Source organism: Gorilla gorilla, chromosome 4, assembly GCF_029281585.2.
Source record: "Gorilla gorilla gorilla isolate KB3781 chromosome 4, NHGRI_mGorGor1-v2.1_pri, whole genome shotgun sequence".
In the NCBI taxonomy this organism is placed as follows: domain Eukaryota; kingdom Metazoa; phylum Chordata; class Mammalia; order Primates; family Hominidae; genus Gorilla; species Gorilla gorilla.
Genome location: NC_073228.2, coordinates 146,536,465 through 146,557,419, shown reverse-complemented (window position 1 = coordinate 146,557,419; position 20,955 = coordinate 146,536,465). Strand labels below are relative to the sequence as shown.

The 20,955-nt window shown below is 45.2% G+C and overlaps 1 long non-coding RNA gene across 3 annotated transcripts in view; it reads right to left on the bottom strand.

The window, feature by feature from the left end:
• The window catches only part of LOC134758600 (uncharacterized), a 50,289-nt gene extending 40,210 nt beyond the window's left edge, over positions 1-10,079 (bottom strand). For 2 of the 3 annotated variants that reach the window (XR_010133956.1, XR_010133957.1), the window contains exons 1-2: positions 9,905-10,079; positions 7,973-8,168 (exon numbers count right to left, since the gene is read on the bottom strand). This is a non-coding gene — a long non-coding RNA (uncharacterized lncRNA). The remainder of the gene's footprint in view (positions 1-7,972; positions 8,169-9,904) is intronic. The other variant, XR_010133955.1, reaches the window with a different exon arrangement.
• Positions 10,080-20,955: the final 10,876 nt, after the last annotated feature.

Below are 20,955 nucleotides of genomic sequence, written 5' to 3'. Positions count from 1 at the left end.
TTTTATAAAATGTTCATAATAGGCAAATCAGTAGGGGAGAAAGCAATTTCATGGTGTCAAGGGCTTAAGGGGAGAGAGGACTGGGGAATGACTAATGGGTATGGGATTCCTTTTTGGGGTGATGAAATGTTCTGAAATTAGATAGTGGTGGTTGTTGCACCATCCATCCTGTGAATATACTGAAACCTACCACTCTGTACATTTTAGAAAGAGAAATTTATGGTACGTGAATTATTTCTCAACAAAATTTCTATATTAAAAAAAGAAACCATAGGAATGAGAAAAAAATAATGATGTCAGTCAACCCTGACCTCTCTCCTAAACTGAATGTTGGTTATCTCCTCCTGGCTATTTGGTATTTCCACCTGGATGCCTAACAGGTACGTCAAACTTACAAGGAGTTCCCAACCTGAACTCCTTGATCTCAGCATCCCCTCCAAATTTGCTCCTCTCATAGTTTTCCCAACTCAATAAATGTCAACTCCATGCTTCCAGTTGCTTATGACAAAAAAAAAAAAAATAACAAAAACTGGAGCCATCCTTGTCTCCCCTCCTTCTTCACACTCTACATCCACTCTATCAATGAATCCTATCCCACCTGTAAGATATTTGCAGAATCTGACCACTTCTCACACTTTCACACCTATCACTCTGGTCCAAGCTACCATCATCTCTTGCCTGGATCATGGCATTAGCCTCATAACTGGTCTCCCTGATTCTGTCATTGCCCTGTTACAGGTCAAACTGTGTCCCCTCCAATTCATGTGTTGAAGCTTTAACCCTCAGTAGCTCAGAATGGGACTGTATTGGGGGATAAGGGCTTTGAAGATGTGATTAAGTTAAAATGAGTCATTAGGGTGGGTCCTAATCCAATCTGACTGATGTCCTCATAAGAGGTGGAAATTTGGACACCCAGACACCAGGGATGTGTGCACACAGAGAGACCCTGTGAGGACATAGTGAGAAGGTGGCGGCAGCCAGCCAAGGAAAGAGACTTCAGCAGAAAGTAACCTGCCAACCTCTTGATCTTACTTGAACATCTGGCCTCCACAACTGTAAGAAAATAACTTTGTTGTTGAAGCCACTCAGCCTGTGGCATTTTATTATGGCAGCCCCAGCAAACTAATGCCCCGCCCCTGCTGACACCCTGTTTTCTACACAGTGGCCAGAGTGGTCTCTTGAAATCATATTGCCTCCCTGCCCTAAGGCCATGGCCTGGAGAGTTGCATTCTCCTCCTGACCTCATCTCCTCCCCAGGGCCGCCATGTTGCACAAATCCCCAGGGTGCTGTGAACTTCCTACCCCTTCCGGGCCTCCCCTTTTACTGTGCTTGGGCCACGCTGTCTTTTGGGAGTTCCACAGACACCCATGACTCTCACGCTCTGTGGCTTTTGCACACACTGTCCTCTGCCTGACACTCTTCTCCCACACATCGGTGCAGCTCCCCGCCTCCATCTTTAGGTTGCTGCCCGAATGCCCGTCCCTGGGGGGCTTCCATAGTGCCCCTGTCTAAAATGGCCACACCTCTTCCCAGTTACTTTCCATCCTTGGGCATGCTGTGGTCATTTTCATTTAGCATTTAGCACCGCCTGACATATGATTATCATGTATGGCATCGCTTACTTGCATGTTGTCTCCCTCTCCCACTTGGAGAGTCAGCTACACAGAGACAGGGGCTTCATTTTGACTGCAGCTGTATCCTCCGTGCCTCGGACAGTGCCTGGCACATAGTAGAAGCTCAAAAAATGATAGATTTAAAAAATAATAAAGGAAAGGGTAAAGGAATTGACGTCATTTGGGTTATCTTTAAGCCTGACCACTTCTTCCTTGCTAAAAAGCTTAGAACCAGCTGGGTGTGATGGCTCACACCTGTAATCCTAGCACTTTGGGAGGCTGAGGCACGCGGATCACCTGAGGTCAAGAGTTTGGGGCCAGCCTGGACAACATGGGGAAACCCTGTCTCTACTAAAAATACAAAAACTAGCTGGGCGTGGTGCCACGTGCCTGTAGTCCCAGCTACATAGGAGGCTAAGGCAGGAGAATCGCTTGAACCCAGGAGGCAGAAGTTACAGTGAGCTGAGATCACACCACTGCACTCTAGCCTGGATGACAGAGCGAGACTCTGTCTCAAAACAAACAAACAAACAAACAAAACAAAACAAAACAAAACAAAAAACACAAATCGGTGTGCTGTCTTTAGTAAGTGTGCCAGGAGTTCATGCATCAACCTCTACCTAGTTTCATTGGTTCCCCTTCCTTTATTTCTCTTTGTTGTTATTCCTCTTCTTGAGATATACTGTATGCAATTTTAAAGCTGTCTTTGGAGACAGGGTCTCACTCTGTCACCAAGGCTGGAGTGCAGTGGCATGACCACAGCTCACTACAGCCTTGACCTCCTGGACTCAAGCGAGCCTTCCACCCCACCTCAGCTTCTCAGGTAGCTGGGTCTACAGGCATGTGCCACCACGCCTGGCTAATTTTTTTGCTTTTTGTAGAGGTGAGGTTTTGCCATGTTGTCCAGGCTGGTCTCGAACCCCTAGGCTCAAGCAATCCACCCATCTCAGCCTCCCAAAGTGCTGGGATCACAGGCGTGAGCCCTCCAGCCTAAAGCTGTCTTAAATTTTGACATGTTATGGAATATAATAAAATAAATTGTAAAACAGGTTTTTTTAAAATGTCTCCAGTGTCTGGCCTTCTGGAATGGCTGTTTGATCTCTGGCCACCATGGAGTAGGAGAAAGACACTTTGCATGTTCCTGGCTCACAGTGCTGAGTGGACATGGGTTATTCTCATCTCAAGAGTTCCTGGGAGAATTCTTCTGAAGACGTAGAAATTCTCCCAGGGGCCGAGTATGGTGGCTTTTGCTTGTAATCCTAGCTGCTTAGGGGACTGAGGTGGGAGGATTGCTTGAACCCAGGAATTCAAGGCTACAGTAAGCTATGCCTGAGCCACTGCACTCCAGTCTGGGTGACAGAGAAAGACCCTATCTCTAAAAAAAAAAAAAAAAAAAGAAAAAAGAAAAGAAAAGAAAAAAATTCTCCCAGGGATCATTAGCTGCAGAGGAAGAAAAGAAGAAAAGATACACTCTTGAGGACCTCATGGTCAAAGAATACTGAAAAACAGCGCCTTGGGGGAGGAAAGTGCATCTTCTTGCCCTGTGAGATGCTGTTGGCCCAAAGTTGAAAGGAGAGCTTTAAAACTTGCCTGCCCTAAAGGGCACAGAGGCGGCTTCTGGGTTAACCGCCTAGGTGCCAGCAAACTCAGGAACAGAGTGGCATTGTCTGGCCAGCTGGGTTCCTGGAGAATGCCTCTGTACTGGCTCCCCGCAGGGGAGGAAGGCTCCTGGGGACTGGCAGCAAAGCCTGTCCTGAAAAACTTCCCAGATCCACAGACTGTGCTTCTCCTCTCCCTTGGAGGTCAGACCCTGCCTCTGACCTTTGGGATCCAAGTTTCCAAACTCTCTGCTCACACAGTCCCTGCCCCAAGACTGCCCAGAAGAGTACAAAAGTCAGCCAGGCACAGTGGCTCACGCCTGTAGTCCCAGCACTTTGGGAGGCCAAGGCAGGCGGATCACTTGAGGCCAGGAGTTCGAGACCAGACTGGCCAGCATGGCAAAATCCTGTCTCTACTAAAAATACAAAAATTAGCTGGGCATAGTGGTGCATACCTGTAGTCATAGCTACTTGGGAGGGTGAGGCTGGAGGATTGCTTGAACCTGGGAGGCAGAGGTTGCAGTGAGCTGAGATGGCACCACTGCACTCCAGCCTGTGTGACAGAGCAAGACTCTGTCTCAAAAAAAAAAAAAAAAAGTACAAAAGCCAAGCAAACCTACAAGCAGTGGCAGAAGCTTCTCCAAGGAGAAGGTTGCTAACTCCAACTAGCCCGTTCGCCAAAGAACTGCGCAGTGTCTTCACACACTCCGTTTCAACTCTCAAAGCTGGGTCAAAGTCAAGGTGAGGATCCCTGGTGTTTTTCCATCACAATTTATTGGCCTCAGACTCCACATGGCTTCAGATTACATCACTTTTCTACTTTCTTTGCCTCTTTTGTGTTATGTTGGCCAACAACACCTCTCTCAGCTGCTGAGGACAGTCTAGTTGAGTCAGGGAAAAAAAATCTAGGGTCTGCAAGACAGAAATTCAAGCATAATTGTTCTGGAGTAGTAGTCAAATACGGTGCATCAGAATCACATACGGCAGCAGCTCTAAAACTTGACTGTGTTCAAGAGCCACTGAGGGACCTGTGGCAAAAGTCACCTGTTAAAAAGGAAGCCATTGGCCAGGTGCAGTGGTTCACGCCTGTAATCTCAACATTTTGGGAGGCCGAGGCAGGTGGATCATGAGGTCAGGAGCTCGAGACCAGCCTGGACAATGTGGTGAAACCCCGTTTCTACTAAAAATACAAAAAAATTAGCCAGGCGTGGTGGCAGGCGCCTGAAATCCCAGCTACTCTGGAGGCTGAGGCAGGAGAATCGCTTGAACCCGGGAGGCAGAGGTTGTGGTGAGCCGAGAACATGCCATTGCACTCCAGCCTGGGTGACAAGAGTGAAACTCCATCCATCCACACCCTAGATAGAGCTGTCTATATAGTGGGTCTGGGGTATGGCCAAGGGACCTGCATTTTTAACAAGTACCTCAGGGGATTGGAGGCAGCCGGTCAGAGGACCACCCCGTGAGCTGGTTAATAATGCAGGTGTTTGGGGCTGGCCACACACCTACTGAATCAGAATTGGCAGCCCTGTGTGTGTCATATTCCTCCAGAAAAACCCAGCACAGTGCTGAGTTTGGGACCCACTGCTGCAGAAATCTCATTCCAGAAAAAATAAGCCAGGCTTACACTTTTAATGTCCCCTTTCTCTCTGGCCACTTATAACTGCCCAAAAATCAAGGCACATTATTGCTGGCACAGAAACTGAAGGAAAACTTGCACGTGCCCCAGCAGCTGAGATCCTTAAACAAAAAGGACTACAAAAATGACAAGCATGATTGTAAGAACTGTACGCAGCTTTTCTTTCTTTTCCTGAGTGTGGTAGGAATCTCCAAGGTGAATGTGGCCTCCTGGAACTACCCACCTGGCTGGAAGACTGTCGCGCTCTGTGCTATTTGGGAGTAAGCAAGGCAGCCGCAGCCATATCTGCCTGTCATCCAGGAGCCAGCGTGGCTGGCACGAGTCCTGAGTGGCTGCATATCACCACCAGATGGACTCCTCCATGCCAGGTGCCAGGTTGCTGCAGCTGCCGGGGAGTGTTCCATCAGCAGGACTGTCTGCACCTGGACAGAATGATGTAACCTACAGGAACGCAAGATTCACAGGCGTGCAGACAAGCCTCAGAAAATTATCAGCCTCAGCTCCGAGTTACGGCTGATTCAGCTGCAGTCTCTGTGGTCAGACTTGCCTGTTGAGGCAGGCTGCTTCTCCGGTGGACTGGATGGTGTCACTTGGAGTTTATGTTAAAGCTGAAGTCTCCCTCAAACTAATGTAACCCTTATTTCCCAGTCCTCGTAAGACAAGTGGAAATCATGGGCCAGGCTTAAGCTTAGCTGATGATCTGATCTCCCAACTGCATTGGGTGCCGCTGGGGTCACCTAAGCCATTGCTCCCTTTCACTCCTTCAATAAACATTTACTAAGTGTCAGAAATGATAGTAATCGCAAACATTGTCTGAATGATTGCTGGGGTCAGGCATTGTGCTAGACTTGGCACCAGCATCTTCTTATTCAGTACTCACTAAGCTGAATAAGTTTGAGTTCATTTCACAGGTGAGGAAACTCGGCTTCCCAGAGGCAAAGCAGCCTGCCTAAGGCCCCACAAATAATGAGGGGTAGAGCCTCTCATCCATCCACTTCAACGACAAGCCTTACCCTCTCTGTGGGGTCTTCCCCATGGCCTGACACTGAGCGTGTAGACACTGAATCAACACACACAATGTCAGGCCATGATTCCCCAGCCCCTCTGACTGGTCCCTTCCTCCTATCCATCAGCTGTCTCAGGTAGGCTCAACCCTACCATCCCAGGCTCCTTCCTCCTGCCTTATCGCCACTCTGCTGACCTTCCCTGCACCCCTCTGACTTCTAATGCCTGGCCTCTTGAACCTGGTGCTCCTCAGAGTTCTTTGAGACTTAGCGCCCAGGACGTTTCTCCCAGGAAGTCTTCCCTGACCCACCCCTCCTCCACATTTATGACTCCATTATATGATCACAGTGCATACCAAAGATGCCTTTGTCTCAACATAACATCCCATATTAGGTTGAAATTTTTGGTTTCTATCTGTCAGTATCCTTTATTAAAATGGAGTTTCATGAAATTGGACAGCTGGCACCAGCACGATGCATGGCGCACGGCGGGTCCTCCGTGGATGCTTGCTAGACTGAGCACAGCTGACTCACAGGCCTCAGGCACCAGGGCACGGGCAATAAAGACAGCGAACCTAATATTTTAACACAAGAAGGAAAATACAACCTCACAAATGTCACTCATACTTGGAAGAGGGAAAAACACAACTGAAATATGGTCACCAAAGAATATAGGGAAGGATATAACACACAGGCTGAACTCACGACCCTGTAGTCTGACCACCTGGGCTTCGGTCTTGGCTCCTCCACTTAAAACTAGTGAGATTTGGAGCAAGTTGTTTTCCCTCTCTGTACCTCAGTTCTCTCATCTATAGAGTAGAGTAGATAATCTTACAGGGTTGTGTGAGGATGAGATAATTCATGTGCAGTGTTGAAAACAGTACGTTGTTCATGTTTGGATGTTATCATATTTTTTGTTCATAATAAATGGATTTGCTAGAAAGGGGTGAGGGAGGAAACTAAGAAGAAACAATGGTCATAATATTTTAGATTAAGAGTATGGTACAAACCCTCACGTCCAATTTTTTAAAATGCAGGTCAGAAGTTACCACCCAAAGGTGTACAGATTTTTTTAAATTTTCAATGAGCTGCCTATTTAAAAATGAAGAAATTTTACATTATGAGAAAGAAATCCAGACATCCAATTTCTGTCAAAAAACTGGATGACTTCGCAACTCAGCTTCTACTTGCCCCTGGTAATAATTGTCGGGATTTGTGTATCACTGCCCACTTCAGGGTGGACACGTGCTCTCCAGCTCACACGACCCCTCCAGGCCCTCCAGCTTCTTACCTGGCCTGCTTCATGCTATAGGCATTTGAGTTTGTGACCTCAGGAAGAGAAGATGTCTTCACAATAACATATCACACGATTAACAATATACACAGTTTTCCTCTGCTCAGCTCCTCCCTGCTATGGGGCTGGCATGGCCTCTACGTCCCCTCTGCTTTCCCAAGTCCCCCTGCCCTGTGAAGGTTTAGCTCGTGTCCAGACACCCTAATGAGCTTCTTCCCCACTCCCTAGCCCACGGGTGGTCTCCCTTTTCCAGGCTTGCACTGCCCTTCGGACAAGGGTAACTACTATTACAGTATGGCTGTGTCTTCTTAGTCTTTACTCTGAAAAGAAGCCTGTTCTTATCTATGCAGTTTCTCTCCCTTTCCCCTGCCCCTTGGGGCTTCTGTCCTTGCTGGGCCTGTTCCTGAAATTTTGTGATTTACAACAAAACCAGAACGGGAGGGGGAGAGATTGGAAAAGAGGTATGGGAGGTAAGGGGAAAAGGAAATGAAAACAAGGGCAAACTGAGGGTGTGCTGTTGAGAGTGAAAAAGAAGGCAGGGGGCCCTGCAACAGCAGCTGGGTGGGAGGGAATGGGAGATGAAGCCGGGGAAGGGACGTGTGCAGCATTGCACGGCTCCCAGCTTCCTTCTATTTACCCATGCTGTCAGAACCATGTCGTGTGCCCCCTTTGGTCTGTTTCTAGGCGGCAACCCTGCATTTCATGGAGGACTGAAAGCTCTGTGAGGGCTGACAAATTATTATTATTTAGTGACCCTTACATCCCTCAGAGCCTTCGGCCCAGGGCTGAGCCCAGGGACTGCACACGTTCATGCAGAATGACTGACCTCAGTATCCCCAGGTGTCCTCAGGCAAATGACCTGAAGAAGACATTGAGCATCAAGAATGTAGGCTCTTCGATTTCACCTCCTGGCAGAAGTGTGATGAGATCAGATACCACCATGGTTTTGCGTCCCAGAGAATAACCAGGAAGATGCTCTGGAGGAGAGAATAGCAGTTCTCGAGAGCTCACATGGAAATCACCTGGGAGGGGAGGGGTCTTGTTAAACCAGAGATTGCTGGGCTCCACCCCCAGAGCTTCGGATTCAGCAGGTCTGGGCTAGGACCCCAGAATGTGCTTTTCTAACAACTTCCCAGTTGATGGGGATATGGTTGGTCGGGGAGCCACACTTCGAGCAACCCAGCTCTAGAGTTCAGGGCTGAGGTCTGATCCAAAGCCACTTCATCCCACCACTCTACAGAAGGAAAGTGACATCCCCTCCCTCTCTAGCAGGTGACTGTCCCCTCTTCATAATCCAGCACGTCACTCAACCCACTTCGGAGCTTTATGGAGTCTATAGATGCTCATGGCTGAGTGGAGGGTGTCCTCTTGTGGCCCAAATAGAAAATAACCTGAACTGCAGTGACCTCACTCTCAGCCTTAACAAAGTTTGCCAAACATTGAATTTTATCTGCCTGACAAAAGATCCAGGGAAACAGGATGTTCACCATTCACCGGATCTGGTCCATTGCAGAGGAGGGGCCAAGGGTCCATTCAGCATGAGATGGGTCAAATACTTTGCCCAAAAGGTGTCCAAGGATGGCAGAAATGATTTGTACTCATGACTTTGGGATTTTATAGGGTGGGAAGGTGTCTTAGGAGAATAGTCCAAACCCAGATACTCACAGAATTCTCTGTTGAAGGATACAACTTTGAAAACATGAGTTAGAAGTAAACAATTTCAAAGCCTTGGAAACACCACGTGACTAAGAAGAGACCTTAGAATGACTTTGAACCATGTTTGGATTTGTTCCCTGAACTTTCCTGAAATGAGAAAGCTGGCATCATGAACTGTGGGCTAGTGTAAGAACACTGGAGCAATTGTCACCAGCTCCATCACCAACCAACCAATCTGGTGCAAGCCAGCCCCTTCTCAGCATTTAGCAGCCGTCCAAATACCGTTCTGCGATTCACTGCCACCTACTGCTCAGCCCGGAATGAGCAGGAGTTGGTAACTAGGACACAGGGGCAGTGGAGCGGCGCTTCTCAGAAGTTTGGCTTGTATTAGAATCACCTGGAAGGCTTGTTAAAATGTAGATATAGGGGCTTCACCCCCAGAGATCTGACTCAGCAGGATTGGGGTAGGCCTGAGAATTTACTCTTCTAGTAAATTCTGGGTGACGCCAATGCTGCTGGCCAGGAGATGCCTCTTTGGATAACATTTGTAATTCTCCTTCTACCACACACTTGCTGAGCTTGATTATTAATCAGTCACATCTGTGAGTGATCAAGAGCCACTAATTCAGGATGTCTCAACCTGGGCCCGATTGATATTTTGACGTGGCAATTCTTTGTTGTGGGGGTAGTTTGTCCTGTACATTGTAGGATTTTAGCAGCATCCCTAGCCTCTACCTACTTGATGCCAGTAGCAGCCACTTCCCCCAGGTTTTGATAGTTAAATGTGTCTCAGACATCACCAGATGGCCCTGGGAGGCAAAATTCTCCCATTTGAGAACCACCTCTCTAAAAAGTGGGAATATTTTCCTCTTCCATTTGGCAGACTGTGAGGGTATCTTCAAGTATTGTCTTACCTAGGACACTGACATATAATAAACTCTCAGCTCTTTGGGTTTAAACAACAACAGAAAAAATAGACTACATATCCTGAGTGCTTAGTACGTGTGAGTTACTGTGCTGATGCTTTTTAGTATGTAATCAATATTTTTAAAATCTCTGATATATTTTACATTCTTGTTTTTGTAATTAGTGTGTATCTTACCTTTACAGCAGATCTTAATTTGCAGTAGCCTCCTCTCCAGTGCTCCAGAGACACGCAGCTGCCACACTGGGTCCTGCAGGGCTAGACTCTGAGCCCAGATTCTGCCTCTGCCCAAATGGCTTCCAGCCTTTAGATATGGAACAACACGTGCCAATTTTACTTCAATGTCCTTCCAATCCTGTCCTTATTTCAGCTATTTTATCAGACTCACATACCTATTCATGTACTCTGCAATCAGTCCTTGGAATAGTTCCGCATAGTTTAAAATAAGGTTTGCAGTTTTATAAAATTTATCAAACAGCAGAATACCTCATCTGGTGGCCAGACTGTGTTGACTATTATCATATTTTAGTTCTGATAGCTTTTCAAGGGGCTGTTTTCCAAAAAGTCTGTGTTTATGCATGCTAATCCTATCCAATGTTAATCACTGATGCACAAGTTCAATCACATTCTCCCGCTTTTTGGTTTATCTCACAATATCTAGGAGTGTTCATCTCCATTCAGAGATTCTGCCTTTTCATTAGCCCTATGTGATGTTTCTCCCTGTCGTTCCTCATGTTATCCTTAGTAAATGTTTCTGATCACTTCGGGAACCAATTATTCTCTAGAAAATTTGCAGTAAACCCTTTAGTCTTACCACATTTGTTCATTCAAATTTTACAGGCATGAAAATCAAGATAGACTTAATTACTAAGGTCAACCTTTAAGTACTATGCCAATAAAAAGTAGTCACGAGTTAACCCTTATGAAATGCTTCCTGTGAGCCATGCCCTGTGCTCAGCTCTTGACATGCATTATTTATTTATCCTAATAGGCCTATGAGGTGGGTGCTGGGGCGATTGTCATGTTAGAGGCAGGGTAAGAAGGTGCAGAGAACTTAAGTAACTTGCCCAAAGTCACCCAGCTAGCAACTGGCAGAGCTGGGGGTCATATCAAGCTGTGGATGATGATACAGTTGGTCCCCTAACCTCTATACTCCATTGCCAGGAAAGATGATTTACAAAAGTTCTTGTTAGGCCTTCTTTTGATGAGGAAGTATATATACATCTTCTAGTATTCTAGGAACTGTCTCTGAAGCAAGGTGCCAGGACTTCTCAGGATGCAGGGCTTTTGACTTGAACAGGGGGCTGAGTTCCCATCAGAAGCTTGAACCAAGATGTCACATCAGAAACCCTCAGAATCCAGTGCCAGGAGAGCACCGGGTTCAAGAGTGAATGGGAGTGGGGATATGGAAGTGGCAAGTGAAGATGATTCCTTCAAGAAGACAGGCTACAGGCCACAGCAGGTGAGAGAGAGGAAGGATGGGAACTGAAGGGAGGCAGGGCTTAAGGGAGGGTTGTGCTTTCTCTGTGTTAATTTGTTTTGTTAACTTCTTGAGCATATTGCAATGCTGATGGGGGAAAAACTAAGAGCTGAAGGCACAGGAAAGCATAGAATGGCGGATAGAAGCTGAATCAGCAAGGACCCCAAAGAGTCCGCTCACGAAGATATTTGAAGCTCATGTCGGGAGACATGTTCGCCGGGTCTGACACCAAAGCCTGCTCGTGTCTGCATCACTCTCTGGCTTCCCACTGTCACTGCCTGACAATCTACGGCTATCAAAGATTCCGAGAGCCAAGTGGCTTGGAAGTTGTTTGAGTCAGAAACATTTTCCCTCCACTGGGCACAACTTCTTATCCTTTTCAGTGAGGAAATACAAAATGCATGATATCAGAACATATATCCTAGGGCAGCCCCCTATGTAGGTGATATGGTTTGATGCAAGGGATATTAAATCTGTTTCTTCCTAAAATAGTTCCCATCAGCTTTCTTCGGACCTTGAACTATTCCATTGGGATTACCTTCCTAAAGAGTCCTGTTAAAATACCAACAGGTCAAAACAATCTCGAAAAGGACACCCATGCTCATTGCAACATTATTCACGATGGCCAAAAAGGTGAAAGCAATCCTGGTGGCCATTGACAGATGAATGGACAAATAAAATGTTGTATATACGTACAGTGGAATATTATTCACCCCTAAAAGGAAGGCAATTCTGACACACACTACAACATGGGTAAACCTTGAGGACACTATGCTAAGTGAACCAAGCCAGCCACAGAAGGACAAATACAATATGATCCCATTTATAAGAGGTACATAGAATAGTCAAATTCAGAGGCAGAAAGCAGAATGGTGGCTTCCAGGTCTGGGGGAAGGGGAATGGGGAGTTTTTGTCTAATGAGTGTGGAGTTTAAGCCTGGGAGGATGAAAAGAGCCCCGGAAATGGATGGTGGGGATGGTTGCACAAGAATGTGAATGCACTTAACACCACTAAACTAACTGTACATTTAAAATGGAAAATTTTATGTTATGTGTATTTTTCTGCAGTTAAACAAAACACCGGGTGATTTAAAGGGACTGCCTGATCAATAGCCAAACTATTATCAGTTTGGCTCAGCTTTGATTTCCTGTTAAGGCCACTTTGCCCAGAGCAGGACTTTAAGGAGCCAGAGCAGGGAGGAGCCGGAGATGGAGAGGTGACAGGCGTGAGGACAGTAATTCACTGGGCGCTGGAATGCGTTTTGACAAAGGCCAGGTGTCGGTTCCCGTCCTGACCTGCAGGGGGCACTCTGGTGGGTCCTGGGAGGAGAACGGGAAGCCTAGAAAGCCCTGGGAGCTCCTTGAGCGACAGGGAAGCCTCTGTCTACCACTTTTACTGAGGCCGCCGGCAGTCATGATACTACACAGTGGTTATTCTTAGGCCCCTAGAGTCAGCAAAGCCTCTTGTTTGGAAAACCTTCTCCCGGGTCTCCCCTCGCAGGCTGTGTCAGGGGCGCCCCGCTCGCCCCGCGTCTCCGTGTCCGGGGTGGGTGTGAGGACGGCAGGGCCGCGCCGCCTGCTGGCCGCTCGCTCAGCTGCGCCGTCGCCTCCTCTGCCATCAGCCCTTGGGAAAGAAAGCCATTTTGGTCACAGGAAGCAACGTTTTAAACTTCTCTCATTAATGAGAAAGACAGAATTGTGATACTCTAATGGGAATACTCGAGGAAGGAATAAATTAAATTTCCATGCAGCTCCGGCTCGAGTCCCAAGCTGAACAGATGCTGTTTTTATCAAATACTTTCTATTCTGTGACGTGCTCTGCCAACTTTCTATTATTAGACAAATCAGGAAAAGTCTGATTTCTCTCCCTTCTGGCTTCTCCTTCCCGCTTTTGTGGGATGGTGGTGGTTTGGGTGGAGACTCTGTCCTGTCCATAGAAGGTAAATGACAAGGAAATGGCAGCCACCTGAAAACTTGCCTTGATGCCAGCATGTCCCAGAAATGTCCTTTAAAATGACATCTCATCCAGGCGTCACCCCATCCCAGATGGCATAGCTGATGGGACAGGAAAAAATACATATTTTAGAGTATTTACAGCATCATTTTCCCCTGCCCCCACTTCCTTCCTGTGAAGGAGGAATTAGTCTTCACTAGCCAAGTTCTGGAGTATTTCTTTTCCTTTTTTCTTTTTTTTTCTTTTAATTGAGATAGTGTCTTGTTGTGTTGCCTAGGCTGGAGTGCAGTGGCACCAACATCACTAACTACAGCCTTGAACTCTTGGGCTCAAGTGATCCTCCTGCCTCAGCCTCCCAAAGTTCTGGGATTACAGGCGTGAACCATTGCACCTGGCCCTGGAGTATTTCTTGTGCATAATAAGGGAAAATGTGGGAAAGGATTCTGAATTGTGCAGTACCATGGGTAGGATGGGTTGATGGCAGGGAGTTACATACTAACGAAAGCAGAATGGATCAGAAGGCGAGAGAAAGAATAAGAGAAACAAGCCAGGGATGAGCTGGGTTTGGGAGAATTCAAGAGATAAATTAAGGAGGACTGAAGTAGCTGCTGGGCTGTTGATATGGTTTGGCTGTGTCCCCACCCCAATCTCATGTTGAATTGTAGTTCCTATAATCCCCACGTGTTGTGGGAGGGACCCAGTGGTAGGCAATTGAATCATGGGGGCGGTTACTCTGTTCTATGAGGGAGATGCACAAAGGGAAAAGAAAAGACACACACGCAATACCTTTAAGGGTAAACAACCTTTATCCCATGTAAATGGCAATGCAGATATAATAAGCAAATGATACAAGCAAATTGCAATGGGAAGGGGAAAAGGGAGAAGATATATATATATATAGCCTGGACTACTGGGAGGTTACAAGTTAATGGCAAGGGAATGCCAACTTTCACCCCACTTCTCCCATCAACATAGACTATATATATATATATATATACACACACACACTCACCAGACGATGGAGGATTCATCACCAGACCAGAGCAACAGCCTGGGCTCCAGAGTCGGCCACTACACTTACCAGACTATAGAGGATTCATCACCAGACAGGGAAGCAACAGCCTGGGCTCCAGAGTTGACCATTCATCCATGCACAGATGAGGAGAGGTCTCATGAAGCTTGGCGTGGTATGGGACCCTAGTTCTTTTTGTAACGACTTATTTGGCATGAGGCCCAGTCACGAGGGCCCTTCATGACTGGACTCAAGGAACACAAAAAGGTCAACTTGTTTTTATGATTGTTTGTTGTTTTTCAATAATTAACATACAGGAACAGATTTCTCCAAAACCGTCTGGATGAACGCCTCAAGGGGCTCATGCAACCTGTTCTGGGACCTGGTGACCATTGTTTTTGTCCACATTCAATTGAGTTCAAATTTAAGATTTAACTTTTCCTCCACATACCCCCATGCTGTTCTCGAGTTCTCATGAGACCTGATGGGTTTATGAAAGGCTTTTCCCCTTTGCTTGGCACTTCTCCTTCCTGCCGCTATGTGAAGAAGGATGTGGTTGCTTCCCCTTCCGCCTGAGGCCTTCCCACCCCTGTGGAACTGTGAGTCAATTAAAACCTCTTTCTTTTGTAAATTACCCAGTCTCAGGCAGTCCTTCATAGCAGTGTGAGAATGGACTAACACAGATGTCATGAGGAGGACTTGAGAAAGAGACAAGAGAAGAGGATTCTTCAGAAATGTTGGTGTTATGAATGGAACCCAAACCCCACCCTTTGGCGTCTTTAAGAGATTTCAGTAAAGACATAAATTGATTTAAAAACTGTGTTTTGGTCAAGCATAGTGGCTCACTTCTATAATCCTAGTACTTTCAGAGGCCGAGGTGGAAAGATTGCTTGAGGCCAGGAGTTTAAGACCAGCCTGGGCAACATAGCAAGACTCTGTCTCTCAAAAACAAATTAAAATTAGCCTTATGTGGTGGCATACACTTGTAGTCCCAGCTACTCAGGAGGCTGAGGTGAGAGGATCACTTGAGCACAGCAGTTCGTGGCCTCAGTGAACTATGATTGTGCCGCTGCACTCCATCCTGAGTAACGCAGCAAGACCCCCAACTCATAAATAAATAAATAAGATAAAAACTATGTTTTGTATGATGGTCTGGTGTTTATTCAAGGCAGCCTGGACTACTGGGAGGCTAGAAGTTAATGGCAAGGGAATGCCAACTTTCACCCCACTTCTCCCATCAATATAGACTATAGTCCAGATATTTTAAATTAGTATCCTATAGGGTAGCTGGGTGTGGAACCCAGATGCATTTTATTTGGCTAGTTGAGATTTAAGTTTTTTTTGAACCAACAATTGAAAATTGGGATTTCACATTTTAAAAGCCTGCATTTCCTTTCCTACTTCTTTTGAAAAAAATGGAAAAATTTGGCAATATGAGGCCCTTATTACCACAAGGCAAAAATAGGCTCATGCTTTCTAGTTAACCTCAGTGCCCACCCCTCATATAAGGCATATGTATGCATGTATACCTGGCCCACTGCCTGCATTTGCAGGTGTACCTTGGAAATATTGTGGGTTTGGTTCCAGACTGCCACAGTAAGGCAAGTATTGCAACAAAGCGAATCACACAAATTTTTGGTTCCCAGTGCATATAAAAGTTATGTTGACAGTATGCTGTAGTCCAGTAAGTGTGCAAGAGCATTATGTCTAAAAATGTACACACCTCAATTAAAAATACTTTGCTGCTAAAAAAATAGTAATGATCGTCTGAGCCTTCAGTGAGTTATAATCTTTTTCCTGGTGGAAGGTCTTGCCTCGATATTGATGGTTACTGACTGATCAGACTGGTGGTTGCTGAAGTTTGAGGTAGCTGTGGCAAGTTATTAAAATATAACAGTAACGAAGCTTGCCATGTCAATGGACTCTTCCTTTCACAAAATATTTCTCTGTACCATATTTGGTAGCATTTAATAACAGTAGAACTTCTTTCAAAAGTGGAGTCAGTCCTCTCAAATGCTGCTGCTTCTTTATTAACTAAGTTTACGGAATATTCTAAATCCTTTATTGTCATTTCAACAATGTTCACAGCATTTCTACTAGGAGTAGAGTCCATCTCAAGAAATCACTTTCTTTGCTCATCCATAAGAAGCAGCTCCTCTTTCATTCAGGTTTTATCATGAAATTTGTATTAGGGTTCTCTAGAGAGGCAGAAATTATAGGATAGATGTATAAATGAACGGGAGTTTATTAAGGAGTACTGACTCACATGATCACAAGGTGAAGTGCTACAATAGGCCGTCTGCAACTTGAGGAGCAAGGAAACCAGTCCAAGTCCAAAAACCTCAAAACTAGGGAAGCTCACACAGACACACCCAGGAACAATACTTTGCATCCTTCCATCCAATCAAGTGAACACTCAGTATTAACCATTACAAGATTGAAGCAATTCAGGCACATCTTCAGGCTCCACTTCTAATTCTAGTTTTCTGTTTCCAGCACCTCTGCAGTGACTTCCTCTAGTGAAGTCTTGAACTCCTCTAAGTCATCCGTGAGGGTTAGAATCAACTTCTTCCAAACTCCTGCTAATGTTGATATTCTGACCTCCTCCCATGAATCGTGAATGTACTTAAGGGCATCTAAAATGGTAAATTCTTTGCAGAGTGTTTTCAATTGATTTTGCCCAGATCCATCAGAGAAATCACTATCTATGACAACTATAGCCTTAAAAAATGCATTTCTTAAGTAACAGGACTTGAAAGTTGAAATGACTTCTTGATCCATGGACTGCAGAATGGATGTTGTGTTAAAAGCATGAAAATATTACTCTCCTTGTACATCTCTGTCAGAGCTTTTGAGTTACTAGATGCATTTGCCAATAAGAAGTAATATTTTGAAAGGAATCCCTTTTTTCCCCTGGAGGAGTAAGTCTCAACGGTAGGCTTAAAATATTCAGTAAACATGACATAAACAGATGTGCTGTCATGCAGGCTTTGTTATTTCATTTATAGAGCACACGCAGAATAGATTTAGCACAATTCTTTGTTTTGAGACAGGGTTTCACTCCTGTCACCCAGGCTAGAGTGCAATGGCATGATCTTGACTTACTGCAACCTCAGCCTCCAGGCTCAAGCAATTCTCCTGCCTCAGCCTCCTGAGTAGCTGGGACTGCAGGCACACTTCACCACACCTGGCTAGTTTTTGTATTTTTTTGTAGAGATGGGGTTTCACCCTGTTGCCCAGGCCGGTCTCGAACTCCTGAGCTCAAGTGATCTGCCTGCCTCGACCTCCCAAAGTGCTAGAATTACAGGCATGAGCCACTGTGCCTGGCCTGGGTTTAGCATAATTTGTAAGGGTCCAAATATTTTCTGTATGGAAAATGAGCAATTGGCTTCAGCTTAAAGCCACCAGTTGCATTAGCCCCTAATAAGACAGTCAGCCTGTCCCTTGAAGCGTTGAGGCCAGGCATTGCTTTCTCCTCTTTAGCTATGAAAGTCTTAGATGGCATCTTATTCTGATAGATGTTTTGTCTACATTGAAATTCTATTGTTTAGTGTAGCCACCACCATCCATAATCTTAGCTAGATTTTCTGGATAACTTGCTGCAGCTTCTACATGAGCGCTTGCTGCTTCACCTTGCACTTTATGTTGTGGAAATGGCTTATGTCCTTAAATTTCATGAACCAACCTCTGCTAGCTTCTAATTTTTCTTCTGTAGCTTCCTTACCTCTCTCAGCCTTCATTGAATTGAAGAGAGTTAGGGCCTTGCTCTGGATTAGGCTTTAACTTAAAGGACTGTTGTTGCTGGTTTGATCTTCTATCCAGACCACTCAAACTTTCTCCATATCAGCAATAAGGCTGTTTTACTCTCTTATCATTTGTGTGTTCACTGGAGTAGTGCTTTTAATTTCCTTCAAGAACTTTTCCTTTCCATTCACAACTTGGCTACCTGTTTGGCACAAAAGTCTTCTATTTTGGCCTCTCTTGGCTTTTCCTCATGCATTCCTCACCGAGCTTAATCATTTTTAGCTTTCGATTTAGTGTGGGATGTGCCACCCTTGCTTCCACTTGAACACTTAGAGGACATTGTAGGGTTATTGATTAGCCTAATTTCAATATTGTTGTGTCTCAGGGAATAAGGAGGCCTGAAAACAATGTAAAAGATGGGAAATGGCTGATTGGTGGAGAAGTCAGAACACACAACATTTATCAATGAACTTCATCATCTTATATGAGCACAGTTTATGGCACCCCAAAATGATTACAAGAGTAATCTCAAAGATCACTGATCATAGATTACCATAACAAATATAATAATAATGAAAAAGTCTGAGATATTATGAGAATTACCAAAATATGACCCAGAAACAAAAAGTGAGCACATGCTGTTGGAAAAATGGCACCTAAAGACTTCTTCAATGCAGGGTTACCACGAACCTCCAATTTGTAAAAAATATAATATCTGCAGTGTAGTAAAGCAAACTATGATAAAATGAAGCATATCTGTCTATTTCCTACCATCTGGTAATAGCAGACTAAATTCAGACCTACTGTCCTGCTGAGAACAATTAGAAAAGTGGGAAAAAATTAAAATAAAATCTGCTTGAAAACATCAGACTTGAAAAGATAATGAAGAATCACCAGTGAAGATCTGGAGAAAGATGGGTATTCAAGGAGGCAAGCCCAATAACTGGGCCTCTTTTCCCCTTGGGACATTTGCTGCTTCTGGAAACGACAACAAAGAACTGGAGAGACGGCCGGGTGTGGTGGCTCACACCTGTAATCCCAGCACATTGGGAGGCCAAGGCAGGCGGATCATTTGAGGTTAGGGTTTGAGACCAGCCTGACCAACATAGTGAAACCCCATCTCTACTAAAATACAAAAGAAAAATTAGCTGGGTGTGGTGGCAGGTGCCTATAATCTTAGCTACTTGGGAGGCTGAGGCAGGAGAATCACTCAGGCTCCCAGGAGACGGAGGAGCTTGAACCCATGAGGCAGAGGTTGCAGTGAGCCGAGATCATGCCACTGCACTCCAGCACGGGCGACAGAGTGCAGTGAGACTCCCTCTCAAAAAAAAAAAAAGAACTGAAGAGACTAAGCAGCACCTGGGCAGCTTTGTGTGGCCACATAAACACAAGGTGGAATCCAGTGCTCACCAAAGGAGAGGGTAGACATATAACTCCCCACAGCAGGCTAGGACCCTGAAAGTCTTCATCTTAAGACTGAATGAAAAAATTAGCGCAGCGTGGTAGCATGGTGGCATGTGCTTGTAGCCCCAGCTACTTGGGAAGATCCCTTCAGCCCAAGAGTGCAAGGCTGCAGTGACCTATGTTTGTGCCACTGGACCTATGTTGTCCAGCCTGGGCAGCACAGTGAGACCCCATCTCCAAAAAAATTTAAAAAAGAGAAAAGACAGGATGACTTGGATGGAAGTAGATGAGATTTTGTAGGGCCTCAGCTGAGATCCAATTAGCTTAATTCTTCAAATTGGATAAAGGTGATCCCAGGTCCTCCCATCCCCAGGTATCTTGCAAAAGCAAATATAAATACAGTTGACCTTTGAACAACATGGGTTTGAACTGTATGGCTCATCTATACATGGATTTTTTTTTTTTTTTTGGACAGAATTTCGCTCTTGTCATCCAGGCTGGAGTGCAATGGCGCGATCTCGGCTTACTACAACCTCCGCCTCCTGGGTTCAAGCAATTCTCCTGCCTCAGCCTCCTGAGTAGCTGGGATTACAGGTGCCTGCCACCATGCCTGCTAATTTTTGTAGTTTTAGTAGAGACAGGGTTTCACCATGTTGGCCAGGCTGGTCTCAAACTCCTGACCTCAGGTGAGCCACCTGCCTCAGCCTCCCAAAGTGCTGCTGGGATTACAGGCGTGAGCCACCGCGCCCGGCCTATACATGGATTTTAAAAATAAATATAGTCAGTCCACTCTTCTCTAGCTATGAAAGTCCTAGATGGCATCTTATTCCAATAGAAGGCTGTTTGTCTACCCTGGAACTCTGTTGTTTAGTGTAACCACCGCCATCCATGATCTCAGCTAGATCTTCTGAATAATTTGCTGCAGCTTCTACATCAGCACTTGCTGCTTTATCTTACACTTTTATGTTACGGAATGGTTTATTTCCTTAAACTTCATAAACCAACCCCTGCTAGCTTGCAGTTTTTCTTCTACAGCTTCCTCAGCTCTCTTAGCCTTCATAGAATTGAAGAGTTAGGGCCTTGCTCTGGATTAGGCTTTGGTGAATTCTGCATCTGCAACCAAACATAAATATAAAAGACAGTAGATGCAGGATGCCAAACTCACTTATATATGGAGGGTCGACGTTTTATATCCATGGATTCCACAGGGCTGATTATGGAAATGAAATCTGCATGGATTTTGGTATCTGCAGTAGGTCCTGGAACCAATCCTGCTGTGGATACTGAGGGATGACTCTACTCTCCGGAGGAATATAACACAATAAGTTTTACATTACTTCAACCAACAATTTTTCATATACAATTTTAGCACACAAGAGAATAACCAGGCCCATAAAAAAATAAGAAAACATGAGATCCAGTAGAAACAACTACAATAGAAACAATCCCACAGAACTCCAGTTAATGGATTTATCAGATACAGACTTTAAATTAATTATGTTTACTACACATACGGAGATAAAAGACAGTATCAACAAATTTGGCAGAGAGCTGAAAACTTTAAAAAAGGATGAAAAAGATGTAAAAAATAACCAGTGAACAATTTAGAATTTAAAATATATACTAACAAAAGCA